Source organism: Sinocyclocheilus rhinocerous, unplaced genomic scaffold (genome assembly GCF_001515625.1).
Source record: "Sinocyclocheilus rhinocerous isolate Xijiao unplaced genomic scaffold, SAMN03320098_v1.1 scaffold1136, whole genome shotgun sequence".
Classification (NCBI taxonomy): domain Eukaryota; kingdom Metazoa; phylum Chordata; class Actinopteri; order Cypriniformes; family Cyprinidae; genus Sinocyclocheilus; species Sinocyclocheilus rhinocerous.
The window spans coordinates 402,860-417,440 of NW_015647033.1; positions in this window are offsets into that span (position 1 = coordinate 402,860).

Sequence of the window (14,581 nt, forward strand, 5' to 3'; positions counted from 1 at the left end):
AACATGTAAATGTGATATTTAATTATTAAAATATTTATTTTAAAATCTCAGGGGTACTTCAAGTAAATATATATGGTGAAATATGTTTAGATAAAAAAAAAAGTTTGCGAATGCCTGCAATTACATGTAAATAAGAAATAATGTGAATTTGTGCATTTTAATTGAAAGACAAAATCTGTAGTCCTGTAATCACAATATGTAGTCATGTAATCATCAAAAAAGTAACTGTATTCTGATTACGAGTATTTTAAAATGTAATTTAAATTAATTACAAGTACTTAATTTATGGAATCTGATTACGTAATCCAGATTACATGTAATCAGTTACTACCCAGCTCTGTATACGAATCATTATGTCTCATTAACTAATAAAAGATGCATAGAATCATCTTTATCATCTTGGAAGGGATTTTTATGTGATGTGTCTACATTCATTTATGTGTAGTCCTATAGATCAGCCTGGATAATGACTTCAGGATCTCCTGCTCTTCAAAGCAGATATAATGTTTAATCCAAAACAAAAACTTTGACACCATAAGCTACTGTTTCAGGGTCTCCGTCTTGGCACGAAACCTTGAACAATGGCCGTTTTGTGTTTCATGTTTGGGGATCAGCTCTGGTAGATATAATTAGATGTTATTTTATTAAGGTAGCTCCCCACAAGAAGCCAATAAAAGTGGTTTCCGCCTGGAAATCCATACTGCAGACAGGGATAAAATTACAACCACAGATAAGGTTAAACAAACAGCTCCCATCCGTCCCGCAGCAGCCGCGGGGCCGCAGATCGACCCGGCTACAGTTTTCATTCAGACGTGTGCTGCCATGCCTACCTCTCTGGGTAATCCAACCCAGCCCCTCATTTAATCATTTTTACAGCATTTTTCAAACATTTGCATACGTGTGAATAAACAAATAGTGATCGGGCGTGCAGTTAATAGCCCACCCCCATCCCAATATGCCAGCGCAACTTTTTTTCCCTCCATTTCAGAGAATTTAAAGGGCATGAGCGGTAATGTATAGAAGCACACACATATATGCGGTTGCCAGCTCTTCACACGTTGCGTACCTCCCGTCAGGCAGGAATTGGGGGGTGGTGGGCGAGCGAGGCTTCCTCCCAGAGCCTGAAGCTGAGAAAAAGAGAAGCGTAACGCTTGCTTTCATTGCCGAGGGCCCAGCGAGGGTTTTATCTCAGTCCTGTGGGACTGCGCAAGGGTGATTTCTTAAGAAGTGAAGCGGAGTGAGATTGGAGGAGATGAGATGGGAGGGAAGAAGGAATAGGGCTTTAGGGAAGGGAGGGTGGTTTTCTGTACCTTTGGATCTACAGAACATCCACAGGAAAGAGCATTGTACCGACAACATAATAACAACAACACATCCCCTTCCCATGTCTACACCCTCTGAACGTGATCTCCAGTCATCATCTCAGGACACCAGGAAAATAAGAATAAAAATAAGAGGCAGGTTTTTCATAGAAAAAGTATTGACTGGTTCATGGTTCAGGAATTGTTCTTTTCTAAGAATCATTTGATAAAGTTCATAAAACTGGTCTGGCATGCATTTCAGAAAAGCATTGTATGCCAAAGTAGACTGTAGAAACACAGACACCAGTGGTCTCTACAATCTATTAAGTCAAACTAAGCTTTTGGAAAATACAGCCCTGAATGATTCTTTCATGAATAAATCTGATGTGGTACTTGAGAAATTCAATTCACTCAGTGACCATATTCGCATTCCAGCTATTTCTGGCATGGAAGACCAACTCCTATATACCTGAATGGGGAAATTCTTAAAACTGATTCGCATTTAAACTGCATTCCGTAACTATTTTGGTTAAAAATAATCCAAACCAATTATTTAGCAAGTACATAACCAATTTGAGTGGTTCGCGAACTGTATCGCGCGTGTGGATGCTGCAGTTGGCGGATCATTTGTAGCCTTTTCTTACAGCAGCTGGAATAATTCATCTTGTCATTTTAAAACGAGTTCTAAGGAACATTAAATAGCTTTTTGAGGTTAAAATAACAATTTCTTTCAATGACATTCAAATGGTATGACAATTCGAGATAAGACTGTACAGAAATTGAAATCTACAGGTAACGCTAATGCGCAAGAAATACACGTACAGTAGTCATGTTGATGTTGTTAACATGAACAATTTGAGAACAAAGTATAACAATAATTATAATTTTCACGGTATGACGTGATCTGAGCTAACTTTGCGATCGTCAGATTTAATTACCATTGATAGCGCAATTCATAGTGAAATTTTTTTTTTTCAGTTGGTCAGAACAAAACTGGCAGGCATGTTACTTACTTGTTCAGATAACATTTTCCAGTGAAACTTCTGATTTTGGACATAATTCCAATACGTAGTGTCTGTATTTATGATGTACAGTGAATATCCACATTGGTGCGTTGATTGACAGCCCACACATACACCTGAAAACATTAGATTAATCCATATTGAGGAGCAGTGGGAATTTACAACCTGTGTAAATTCCGCAAATAACTGCAACTGCAGGTTTCAAACAGAGATGGCGACAAAGAGGCCAAACTTACCGTATGTTGTTTCTTATGCCTAAATAGCATTATAAAAGCACATATTTCAAGTTGGTGCAGCCAATGTGCATGTGCACTCCCAAGTGCTTTAAGTGTTTTAGGACACTCTCTATTTGTGATGACTTCACAAATTGGCGATATTTAGAAGGCAGGGCATATTCTGTCATATTGTGCATTGCGGTTTCTCCAATTCATAGTAATATGAGTGAACCATCTTGGTATTTACAGTTTTTGGTTCAGCTTTCTCAGTGATCGGGTCACTAACAATTGATGAGAAGATTAGCACTGTATAACACCGTAAATTGTGGTGTATTAGTCAAACAAATCTATTTTATGACTTCAAATAACTTGGAATATAGTTGTATAGACCATGCTTTTGTGTTCGTTTTTGAAGCTTGAAGGCATTTCATTCAATGTAATTGCATGGAAAATAGTGACCAGTACATTATGCAAAACTTTTCCTTTTGTGTTCCACAGAAGATGACATATGGGTTTGGAACGACACAGTTGAGGCAGAGCTTAGTGGTTAGGAGTGATATTGAAAAAAAACTAACACGGTTATAGGAAAGAAGCATTGGGAATAGTTATTGATCAGTTAGTGTGAAGTTCTTAACTCATTAATTGAAGAGGAGAGCCATTCGGACAGCTGTCTCTTGTGTTGTGCTTTTAATAATATTTGACAAGCTCTGCAATTTGCAGATGTCTCTAATCCCTTAGTGATAAAGGAAATAGGTTATTTCTAATTGCAGGACCGGTAGACGTGACCTGGGGCTTTCTGGGAGTGCCAGGACTAGCCTGTGTCATGCATCGGAGGGTGACTTTGAGCGAGAGATTTACAGCCCCTGTCCTTAGGCATACCGGTGATGACAGGATGCCATCGCAACCGTCGTTCATCACCGAGAAAAATTGATCTGGGCATTACGGTGTAGACGTGAGTAAACCATTAATCTTGGTGGTAATTATGCACAGAACCACTGACAAACCAAGTTGCTGTCATTCTTCCTGCTGAGCAAGGTTGGAGGGGCCAGAGTCTGGTGAATTATGGCCGCCCAACACCTCCTCTTCCACAACAAGTTGTGCTTGTGTAATTCACAGCGGAGGATGGTAAATGGACATGGTCATTAAGGAGCACTCTGCAGTACTAAAACTGACGACATTGACTCTTTTTCAGGCTGCGGGATGGATGGAAGAAGGAAACTATGAATGATCTATTGCTTCTGATATTGCCAGGTCTAAAAACCAACCGATGTGATGTAATTCAATAAATGCAGAGTTAGAAAATCAACAGAGCAGCACTTAACCAGTTATAGCTACACAAAATGTTTTTACATGAATTTACCTGTCAGTGGCTGTGGGGTGAGTTTTATGTATTCAGAAATAGACAGAAACAGGACATTCTACACCTTCTATACTAAAAATAATACAATTATTACAATGGCATTCAAAACGTTGAGATTTTTTTTCCAAATGTTTTTGAAAGGCTCCTCTGCTTATTTAGGCTCCATTTATTTGTTTAAAAAATACAATAAAAACAGTAATATTGTGAAATATTATTCTATTTTAATGTATTTTTAAATGCAATTTATTCCTGTGATGGCAAATCCTGACTGTTCAGCAGCCATTACTCCAGTCTTCAGTGTCACATGGACCTTCAGAAATCATTCTAATTTGCTGAGAAATGTTGAAAACAGTTGTTCTGCTTTTTTGAGGATTCTTTGATTAAGGAGAAAGTTCAAAAGAACAGCAAGATTCAGCAAGTACCCTTACGAAAAAGAAGTTTATTCAAGTGTGCTATTAGTATACTTCTTTTAAACTAAAAATAGGAAAGTATACTTTTAGTCTACTTTTTATGTACTTCTCAGAAATGGGCTTTATGTACTTCTCAGAAATATACTTAAAATGACATTTAAGTATACTTGACTTACACTTAGAAAAAGTCTAAATATATTTCAGCTATAATTGTGCTCCTAGAATCCATGTTTTCATTGTTATACTAAAGTATACTTAAAAGTATAGTTTTATATACTAGAAAGTGGGCCAATTTAGTCCCAAGGAGTATTCAAATAGTACACTTACAAGTATACTACTAGTACACTGATATTTGTATACTTACTACATAAAGTATACTTAAAAATATACTTGAACTTTACTTAAGTATACTTACTAAAATAAACTTGAAGTATACTACTTTTTGGTAAGGGTAACTATTAAAATGTTACCCTTTTCTGCTTCAGAAGACTTTGTATAGAGCATATGAGTTGTATGGACTACATTTATGGTACTTTTTTGTTGCTTATTATTGTCAGTTTTGGAGCTCAACAGCCAACAGCCATAAAAGCACCCCCATGGAAAATTCCACCCCTCAAACCCACACATATAGTGGTTGTAATAACTGTAAAATTGAGTAAATGGTGACAGAGTTTTCATTTTTGACTATGCCTTTAACTGATTTTAAAATATGTGTTTCATAAATTACTCATATGCCAGTGTAAATGCCCAATATTATGCCTTAGATTTGCTTTGCCACACCTATGTGTCTTGCTTTTTTAGTGTAAATTTTCCCACACTTAAGTGATGTGGCTGTAAACCGTCTGAGTCTGGCTGATCTGTTTCTCCCACTGTGATGAGCCCACTGTACATGCAGAACTCATTCATATGATCCAGACTTTTTGTGGACTTTGTAACACCAGGATGGAATATTCTGTGTGTACGTGTGATTTTGCACTGTGGCAACTGATCCCTGAGGATATACTGTATAACTTAAACAGAAAAAAACATCTCCTCTACTCCAAAAATCACATGGAATTATTTCTCCTCCATGCTTGATCATTTGTCTGCGCGCAACTCGGCCAGAAACAATAGACCGATTGAAAACAAAAAACCCAAGTGACAGTGAGAGTGAATGTAAATGGAACAGCTCTATATGGTTTGCCCTTCAAACAGCCCCACGTTCAATTGAGTCCTGAACAAAGCGAGAGGGACACTGGATAGAAATTCCTCCGGTCTGCTGTTCTGCCCAACTGTGGTAAATGTGATTACTTTTGTCCTAAAATCCCACAGCATACATTATCGTCCCTTTGTATAATGGCTAAGCCTCTGCATATATCACGTTTCCATTTCGTCCTATTTATTTTTTTGCTTTTAGGGCGAATGAAGAAAGAATCATGTTACAAAGATTCTTTATGATATTATATATTAAACAAAGAAGTGGTAGAGCTGCATTCTTTGTTCTCGGAATGACAACAGTTAAGAAGGCCATAGTTTGAAATTGCGTTAATGATCAAGAGAAACCAAGAGGAAAATTGTCATTTTTACATAAAGTAAGATTTTGTGTATTTTTTAGGCTAGAGTCTGATGGCAATGCCCAGAATTTTTTATTTATGGTTTCTCCATACTTTTGGAGCCTAATCATCATTTCAACCCATAAAAATTTAGAAATTGTGAAATACCAGAACTTCTATTTTGCATCATTGTTGTGCATTTCTTATTGTATAAAAAACAGCCCTGATGACTGTAATCTACCTATTATTAGTAGTAGTATTATTTCAGAGAGTTTTATGATTTGAGATAGGGTTAGTCTGTAAATTTATACAAAACAATAGACCAAGTAAATGTTTGTGTCTGTAAAAAAAATGGTATAAAATATTATATTTTGAAGCCCCTTAGACTGGTATACTGTCCAATTTGAACATTAATCATAAAATCCATTTCAAAACACCTTCAGTGTTCACCTAAACTGTTCCTGAAAATAATACTCCTACATTCTACGTTTGATCATTATGTATCTATTAGCCTGGTTCTGCTGCTTTGATTTCCATTGCTGCAGGGCAAATCCTATTTGTTTGATGACTGGAGTCCAATTTTTTCTCATGAGTGGTAGAACATAGTTATTCAAGATAAATTATACCCATTTCTCACCTGTAATATCTTAGATTTAGGTCTCTGTGCACACGTTTTAACAAGTTTAGATGGAAGCTTAGCTTCCTTTTAATGAGTTTTAGTGCATTTGATTCTCAATTCCATATATTTCAGCCTGTACATTTCTTCTCCAGTTAGACATGTAACATTTTGCCCCTTATTTCTCCTTTCTCCTTACTTTTCCTGTAAATAGATGCCCACATCCGCAGGTCACCTGCTGCCTGCTTACTCTATATAACGATTCATTGTATGAAGAGCGAGTGGCCCTGCTGCCTCTTTTAGTCGCGTAGTGTGGGAATGTCTTTGGTGTCAGAGCTCAGTAGTTATTGAAATCCCTGTAGGCTTGTCTTAAAGATTAATTGATGGTTGGATCGATCCTGATCACTGTGTCTTTGAGAGAACAAAATCCCCCCTCAGCAGGACCGCCAGTCTTGTTAATGTTTTATCAGGGGTAGTTTTGCCCATTCACCATGTGCCTTTTTGTTCATACATCCAGCCACGGTGAGTAATGGGAATCTGTGCTGGGCATGGCGGGAGTTGAGGTATTTCAAAAGACGAGCAAGCGCTTCACTAAAATGACCTGCCCCTTTTTATCAGCGAGTGTTTATGCTAATGCCCTAGTGATTTTTCTTACATCTTGAGTCAGAATTGTTTCACCTGAAGCCTCGACGGAGGCAGCTCACTCTCCTGAAATGACATTATGGAGCCGGAGACCGAATCAGAGGTCTTATTAGATCGGCTGTGGAGTTCGGCCTTAGGGGCGCCCATCAGTTCTTGTCAATAAGGTCGGCCTATTAGTCACCAGGCCCATGACAAGACTCCTTGTAAAGGATAGCTGACCCCCTGCAGTGGGCCAAGTGTCTCCCCCAATAGAGGCATGACCCCCAGCGCCGAGAGGGCATAAGGCCAGCGCTTTGTGGAGGGATGGCAGCGCAGAAGTGGCTTTGGGTGTAGGGGGTGGACTGAAGGGGTTCTCCTGCCCCTAGAAGATCATCATGGGGGTTTCAACAGGCTGACCTACCCCTGACCTGCTGCGTTAAGAAGTTAGCCCACCAATGACTCCCTCTACAAGGTTGACAAAATGGCAGGATCCCAGAAAAAGAGAAGGAGAGAGTGAGTGAGAGAGGAAAAATGCACAGGGGCCCCTCCAAAGGAAAATCAGATAGTCAACGATGCCACTGATTCAAAATCTGTTTAGTAGGCAGGAGTTTGAGGGGACAGAGAGACAGACAAGGATGAAAAGAATCATTGACAGCTTTTTTGAAGTCTTTTGCCTTTTGAATTTCAGCTGTGTGCTGTTATGTAAAAGACATCCACTGTCCATAAGTGCAGGTATGTGTCGACACCAGGAAGGCTGACGGATGAGCTCTCTTTGAAGTCGTGGCTCTTCCTCTCCCTCTGGAGCTAAAGAGAGTCATGCTATACCAGGCTTCTTTTAAAAATAATAAATAAAAAACTCTTTGACTATCTTATGTGTTATGAGTGCAAAGACAATGTTAACTCATCACATGAATTTGGCTGCATGCACTGAAACGTTTTTTTTTGTTAAACAATTTGATCGCTATTAGTGTTATGAAGTCTGTTAAACATTTTTGCTATCTATTTTTATTTTGTAGTCTAAATATTTAGTGTTTTAAATTATTTGTTTTGCCATCTACCAATTGGTTTATGTTTTTGATGACGATTCACATTTTCCTGTCTGTCAAACATTTAATGTTTTTGCAGGCAGTTTTTGTTTTGTTGTTTTTAAAACATTTTGTGTTTTATGTCTACCAAGCGGGTTGTTTTTGCTTGTGATTTGTGTTTTGTCTGGGATTTATGTTTTTCGTATCAGTCAATTTTAACCTCTAAACGCTTTGTGTTTTTGCTGGCTATTTGTTTTGTCTGCCATTTGTTTTCCTATCTGTCAAAAATGTAATGTTTTTTGCAAGCAGTTTGTGTTTTAATATTTTTAAAACATTTTGTGTTTTTGCAGTTTTTAAAACATTTTGTGATTTAGACATCTGCTGTTGGTTAAATATTTTGTGGTTTTATCAGCGGTTTTCATTTTGACATTTTGTGAACATTTTATAATGCATCTACCAAACTGTTTGTTTGTCATCTTCTGATCTAAAATCTTTTCTTTCTTTTTTTGCAGGCAGTTTGTGTTTTTCTATTTTTAAAGTATATTTATTTTTGCAGTTTGCTGTCTGTTAAATATTTAGTGTTTTTGTCAGCGATTTTCAATTTCACCATCTGTTAAACATTTTGTGTTAGCACATTTTTTGTTTGCCATTTTTAAAACATTTGATGTTTTGCATCTATCAAACATTTTGTGTTTTTCCTGGCAGGTTTGTTTCTGCAGTTTATTTTTAAAATTTTTGTGTATTTTGTATCTTGTGTTTTGCCATCTGTTAAACATTTAATTTAACATTGTTTTTTGTTCTAATCCAAAGAAAGTAGTGATATGGAGTAGATTTCCTGGAGGAATGTGTTTGTATTTATATTCATGCGTTTCAGCATCCTCAAATCTTGTGAAGGCGGTTGGAGCTCAGGGAGATGCTAATGTTGAGCAGATGCAGTGCTCTGCAGTGGCAGGTGGAGCAGCTGTGTCACTCTTATCCATCCCACTCATCACTCTTCACCATCTAACCATCAGAGATACACTCTCGTAATACACAGTCAACTGCATCTGTTGACATGGGGTACACAGATTGGCACTGCTCATTGAGACAACACCCCTGTTGGCAAACAAATTACACACACATGGGAAGTAAACACACAATGTTAAAGGGATAGTTCACCCAAAACCTGTATGACTTTTCCTTCTGTGGAACAACATATTAGAAGATATTTTGAAGAATGTCTCGTTTTTTTCGCTATTGTTTTGTTTGGACCCCATTGACTTTCATTGCATAGACAAAAACTGTTTTTAAAAGTGATAAAGAATGACAATTTTCATTTTGCAGTGAACTATTCTTTGCCACGGCTCCTCATTGCTCAACTGTGGTCATCTTTTTGGCAGCTCGATGAACAGCCAAACTGGCTTGTGATCGGCGCGAGGGGAACTCTACATCGCCTTAGCGTTTTCACTCTTCCTTTTGTGTTTGCTGGCAAGCCAGAGCCGAATCACATTAACACAACAGAGGGAATCAGTCATATTAAGCCATCTCGCTGTCACTTGCTTTAGAAGCTCAGCTCCTCTCTGCTAAGCAAGCGTGTCGAGACATAAGATCCATGTTAAATATGATTTGAATGAGGAGCTTTATTTTGTCTTTTTCCCCTGCTTGTCATTTATTTTTCTGTGGGCTTGATTATCTTACTCTTTTTCTGGGTCGTGGTCCCATCTCTTCACCATCAGAGATACACTCTCGTAATACACAGTCAACTGCATCTGTTGACATGGGGTACACAGATTGGCACTGCTCATTGAGACAACACCCCTGTTGGCAAACAAATTACACACACATGGGAAGTAAACACACAATGTTAAAGGGATAGTTCACCCAAAACCTGTATGACTTTTCCTTCTGTGGAACAACATATTAGAAGATATTTTGAAGAATGTCTCGTTTTTTTCGCTATTGTTTTGTTTGGACCCCATTGACTTTCATTGCATAGACAAAAACTGTTTTTAAAAGTGATAAAGAATGACAATTTTCATTTTGCAGTGAACTATTCTTTGCCACGGCTCCTCATTGCTCAACTGTGGTCATCTTTTTGGCAGCTCGATGAACAGCCAAACTGGCTTGTGATCGGCGCGAGGGGAACTCTACATCGCCTTAGCGTTTTCACTCTTCCTTTTGTGTTTGCTGGCAAGCCAGAGCCGAATCACATTAACACAACAGAGGGAATCAGTCATATTAAGCCATCTCGCTGTCACTTGCTTTAGAAGCTCAGCTCCTCTCTGCTAAGCAAGCGTGTCGAGACATAAGATCCATGTTAAATATGATTTGAATGAGGAGCTTTATTTTGTCTTTTTCCCCTGCTTGTCATTTATTTTTCTGTGGGCTTGATTATCTTACTCTTTTTCTGGGTCGTGGTCCCATTGGGCTCAGGCTGAGATATTAAATCGCATTTTCAGGTGCCACCAACAGTTATGTTTTGATTTAAAGTCTGTTTGTGTGACGTAATGACCTCAGGCACCTCCGAACGCAGTTTTGGGTGAGAGAAACGCCGGGTGCCGAAAGGGAAATGATGAATCAGGCGAGTTTTTCCCAAACAGTAGGAAAAAACATGACATCAGTGTTTTAGTTTGAGCAAACACAAGGTGACAGAGACAACTTCACAGGCAATGCTGAATGTCATCTGATTGAATTCTCAGACGGGATGACAGTTTAACTGCTGCCAAGACCTTAAATATGCAGATTTTCAGCTATTCGGCTGGCTTTATTTGCTTCAGGATCCAAACCCACTGAGTAGAAGCTAAAAAGCATCTGTCAGAGCATGTCTTGAGGAAGAATATTTATGTAGTACAATTTATCATATGTTTAAACTGGCAGCCGCAGTATATGAGCTCAGATGGGCATATTTTAGGTGATATGCTTCTCTCATAATAGATGGAGACATTTCAGTATCATAAAGCATCACAGATTTATGCAATAACTATTTATTCCTTTTGGCGATTTACTATTTGCTATCCATTGGCTTTATTCTCCATCGAGATGTTGAAATTACCTCAGAAAACCCTTTCCGGCTGCATGAATTCTTAAATGGCCCAAATGAGATCAAGAATATCTGGGGGGAAAACGCATATGCTCTTAAACCGAGAGGTTGAAGGCTGGGTTTTCTGAGGAGCTGTGCTCAAGTTCATGGCAGGACTGGGAAGTGATTGACAGCCCCTCTTTTCTTTCATCTCAGATTTCACAGATGCATTTGGGCGTTTCAATGACAACACATCTTTATTCCGAGCCTCTCAGGCACCCACCTCAGGCACCCACCCCATCTAAATATGCTCCTCAAGCTGCAAATTGGCATTCTGGGACAGTTATTTCACTCAGCCAGGAGTCGTCTGTGCATGGAAAGCCTTTGAAAAGTTTTCCCTCTGCCATTGTAAAGAAAGACATGTTTGTTTCAGAAGAAACGCGCGCTTTCGGGGCAATGCCTTATGGAGTTGCTGTGTAATGTCACCCATTTTGATATGGCCAACAGAAGTCTTTAGAGATGTTCTTTTGATAATATTACAAAGGAGGTTTTGTGACATTGTTAACTGCGATTATGATTCAATCACTACTTACATTTGTTTTGAAATTTTGTGTAATCATAGTATAAATATAAATCAATATAGCAGTATACTGTTTCCAAACAGGCATCGTGAACACCCTCGTCTACCATTAGTTGAACAGGTAGTTCTGCCCAAAACTTACAAAACTTATTGATTCATCCCAATGACTCTTTTGATTCTGTTCATGAAAAAGATTTGTTTAGATTTTTTCATTCATTTTCTCTTTCTCTAGGTTACATCATTACACCAGTTGGTGGCAACAGTGAGTGTCATTTTGAATGAATCATTTATTCAACTATTTTATTCCAAAACACTGATTCGTTAATGAATGAAACACCACAGTAGTTACACTTTATAGGAAAATCAATCTATGAATAACTGTTCTTTGCTCTTTAAACTGGGATAGGAGAACATATGAAACACCGTTCGCAACCGTACTTTCACGAGTTCGCCTGCCCATCCAGTCCTGATGGTTAATGGTAAACGAACTTGGCTTGCTGTCCTTAATGGAGGCTCGAACCCGAGGCTCAGCTTGAGCGCAGAGTTCAACCCCCCATTGCGGTATTACCTAGAGGGAGAAAAACAGAAATAGAGGAGGAGATGGGGAGGTGGAGGCATGCCGGAAGAATTGACGCTGGGGCGGCGCAATGAGAGCTGCTTATATAGGTTCGTAATGATGATTGACAGGACTGAATGATGAGGCTCCTCCCGAACCTACGTTTGGAACTTCATTTTGTCTGTTTTTCACAAACAAATCCATTTTTGGTCAATCAAATCAAGTTTCACCCTACAAAAGATATTTTTTCACTATGAAATATGATTTTGTAACATATTATAGATAAAATATGTTACAAAAAGCAATTGGCTTTAAAGAATAACATCTTTAACATAATTTTTTTGAAAATAAACAGAGGTTTTGATATGCTGACTTCGTTTGGTGTCCATGTAGGTGATGAAGGGGTGTGTAAGTTCACATTCTTAAAGAATTACGTCATTTGTGGTATTTAGGAAACAGAATATGGGAAATTATCCGGAGGCCTGCTGCTCTTGGATCTGAAAGTTTTTTTGCTATGGAAAGAACCGATGGGAGGGGTTCGAGAAAACTTCTGTTCTCTTTTCCTTACTCTTCTACTGTCTTTCCAGCCCTCCCCTTTCATTTGAGTTCTTCTGCAGGGTGTTTTTCAAGGGGCGGATAGGGCATTGGCTTGCGGATGGAGAGGAAAAGGGTTAATGATGTTTGCAACAGTTCAGGCTTCCCCTTGAAGTGGGAGACAGTGGAAGGAAGTGTCCAGATTTATGGTTGCAAGATTTGGCCATGGCAGCTGCTTTCACTGTGGCAGTTGACCAGAAGTAGATAAAGAGAGCGAGAGAGACTCAGGCTGTGAAGAGTTATAAATCACAATAGGAAAGTGGCTTGAGACGTACAGACATATACACACACAAATGACTGTTTTAGAGCTCAGACTGGTTGAAGTATACACATTTGCTCACTATTAGTTCATGATGTTAGGATTCATCTGGAATTGGGCACTGACATGTACTTAGATTAACAGATATGTTTTAATTATTATGAGGTAATAATAAGTCCTTTGGCAAGAGTTGCTTAATACCGCAAGTGGACTGTGATAGTCTGGTCTAACATGAGAGAATAATTATGTCTGCTTAATGACATGAGTGTATTTTTATGTACATCAAATGTTTATTTATTAATTTTTTCATGTGATTAGTAGCATCACATTTCCAAAATGGATTTTCTAATAGAGTGCAAAGTATCTCAAACTTGGACTTTTTAGCATTGTAATGACAATGACAATTCTTTATTAGCATTCGGTCATTCAAATAAGCATCTGGGGTAAACAAATCAAGGACCAAGATTATTTGTAATGAAGCACTTCTTGAGAATTCAGAGGGTTTGTTCAGAATCCTTTAATTACATCATCACTCTCCGGATCTGTCGCCCAGGGAAGCCCATTAGCAGCGAGCCCCATAGTGATTCAATGATGTGACCGTTGTGTACTCAAGAGCGCCTCTCTCTGTGGTTTGTGTTTTTCCATCTGAAGTCCAGCAGAGCTCAGCTCTCCCCCAGCAGAGATGAAAATAAATCATTCAGGGAAAACGTATGTGTTGCCTGCATCCCCTCTATAGGGTCTTATAGAGCCCCAAAGTATATTTATACACAGTTCTATGATATTTTGTTGTCTGTTCATACACAAAATGCAGTGAAATGTGTGCTATAATTACCCAAACGACACAGTTGTAAAAGTTTGTAAAGTTTGAGAATCTTTGTACTTAATAGCCATAACTTTCCCTTTTGGGAGGATTATTAGGCTGTGATACTAGCATAACAACAACTAAAATGGAGGACATCACATGGAGACTAGCTGTTCTGTCTTCTGTGGAGAAGACGGAACTATATAAATGTGAGTTGAATGCTCTACCATCACCCTACATTGTGTTTGAATATTTATTTACTGTATATTAGTATATACAGTGTGTAAAAAGCCAATTTGGAGCACTTATGTTGACTTAGACTAAGGTTAGCTAACATGCTAATGCTAGTAGTGCCACCAAATGAGAGCATTTTAAACATTACTCCTCAATGGAAAAATGTTACTGTTGCTAGCCTTGAAAATTCATACACCTATAGTACTGACTACTAAATGCAACCAAGAAAAGCAGAATTTTGTCTTAAACTGGAGCATTCTAACAGGAAATGTTATCAGAACTTTGGCTAATATTCTGGTAAAGTTCTCTCAAAGGTTTTCCAATAACATTAATAGAACATTCGTTCTCAAAACGTACACAAAAACATTATTTATACATCATTCATGGAACCTTCTTTTCTTTCTTTTTTTAATGAAATGTTTTAGTTGGATTTTCTTTGAACCTTTTTTAAATGTC